This window comes from Trematomus bernacchii, unplaced genomic scaffold, assembly GCF_902827165.1.
Source record: "Trematomus bernacchii unplaced genomic scaffold, fTreBer1.1, whole genome shotgun sequence".
NCBI classification, from domain to species: Eukaryota; Metazoa; Chordata; class Actinopteri; order Perciformes; family Nototheniidae; genus Trematomus; species Trematomus bernacchii.
This window is the reverse complement of record NW_022987403.1, coordinates 435-2,500: the sequence shown is the minus strand read 5'-3', so window position 1 is coordinate 2,500 and position 2,066 is coordinate 435.

Here is a 2,066-nt window from a genome sequence, read left to right as displayed (position 1 = left end):
GTCGTGTCTCTTTGGAGTCACGTCGTGTCTCTTTGGAGTCACGTCGTGTCTCTTTGGAGTCACGTCGTGTCTCTTTGTAGTCACGTCGTGTCTCTTTGGAGTCACGTCGTGTCTCTTTGGAGTCACGTCGTGTCTCTTTGGAGTCACGTCGTGTCTCTTTGTAGTCACGTCGGTCTCTTTGGAGTCACGTCGTGTCTCTTTGTAGTCACGTCGTGTCTCTTTGTAGTCACGTCGTGTCTCTTTGTAGTCCACGTCGTGTCTCTTGTAGTCACGTCGTGTATCTTTGTTAGTCATCGTCGTGTCTCTTTGTAGTCACGTCGTGTCTCTCTTGGAGTCACGTCGTGTCTCTTTGGAGTCACGTCGTGTCTCTTTGTAGTCACGTCGTGTCTCTTTGTAGTGACGTCGTGTCTCTTTGGAGCACGTCGTGTCTCTTTGTAGTCACGTCGTGTCTCTTTGTAGTCACGTCGTGTCTCCTTTGTAGTGACGTCGTGTCTCTCTGTAGTCACGTCGTGTCTCTTTGTAGTCACGTCGTGTCTCTTTGGAGTCACGTCGTGTCTCTTTGGAGTCACGTCGTGTCTCTTTGTAGTCACGTCGTGTCTCTTTGGAGTCACGTCGTGTCTCTTTGTAGTCACGTCGTGGTCTCTTTGTAGTCACGTCGTGTCTCTTTGGAGTCACGTCGTGTCTCTTTGTAGTCACGTCGTGTCTCTTTTGTAGTCACGTCGTGTCTCTTTGGTAGTCACGTCGTGTCTCTTTGGAGTCACGTCGTGTCTCTTTGTAGTCACGTCGTGTCTCTTTGTAGTCACGTCGTGTCTCTTTGTAGTCACGTCGTTCTCTTTGTAGTCACGTCGTGTCTCTTTGTAGTCACGTCGTGTCTCTTGTAGTCACGTCGTGTCTCTTTGGAGTCACGTCGTGCTCTCTCTTTTGGAGTGCACGTCGTGTCTCTTTGGAGTCACGTCGTGTCTTCTTTGTAGTGACGTCGTGTCTCTTTGGAGTCACGTCGTGTCTCTTTGTAGTCACGTCGTGTCCTCTTTGTAGTCACGTCGTGTCTCTTTGTAGTGACGTCCGTGTCTCTTTGTAGTCACGTCGTGTCTCTTGTAGTCAGCGTCGTTGTCTGCTTTGGAGTCACGTCGTGTCTCTTGGAGTCCGTCGTGTCTCTTTGTAGTCACGTCGTGTCTCTTTGGAGTCACGTCGTGTCTCTTTGTAGTCACGTCGTGTCTCTTTGTAGTCACGTCGTGTCTCTTTGGAGTCACGTCGTGTCTCTTTGTAGTCACGTCGTGTCTCTTTGTAGTCACGTCGTGTCTCTTTGTAGTCACGTCGTGTCTCTTGGAGTCACGTCGTGTCTCTTTGGAGTCACGTCGTGTCTCTTTGTAGTCACGGTCGTGTCTCTTTGTAGTCACGTCGTGTCTCTTTGGAGTCACGTCGTGTTCTCTTTGTAGTCACGTCGTTGTCTCTTTGTAGTGACGTCGTGTCTCTTGGGAGTCACGTCGTGTCTCTTTGGAGTCACGTCGTGTCTCTTTGTAGTCACGTCGTGTCTCTTTGTAGTCACGTCGTGTCTCTTTGTAGTTCACGTCGTGTCCTCTTTGTAGTGACGTCGTGTCTCTTTTGTAGTCACGTCGGTCTCTTTGGAGTCACGTCGTGTCTCTTTGGAGTCACGTCGTGTCTCTTTGGAGTCACGTCAGTGTCTCTTTGTAGTCACGTCGTGTCTCTTTGGAGTCACGTCGTGTCTCTTGTAGTCACGTCGTGTCTCTTTGGAGTCACGTCGTGTCTCTTTGTAGTCACGTCGTGTCTCTTTGTAGTCACGTCGTGTCTCTTTGTAGTCACGTCGTGTCTCTTGTAGTCACGTCGTGTCTCTTTGTAGTCACTAGCGGACGTCGTGCTCTTTGGAGTCACGTCGTGTCTCTTTGGAGTCACGTCGTGTCTCTTTGGAGGCTCTTTGGAAGTCAGCGTCGTGTCTCTTTGTAGTCACCGTCGTGTCTCTTTGTAGTCACGTCGTGTCTCTTTGGAGTCACGTCGTGTCTCTTTGAGTCACGTCGTGTCTCTTTGGAGTCACGTCGTGTCTCTTTGTA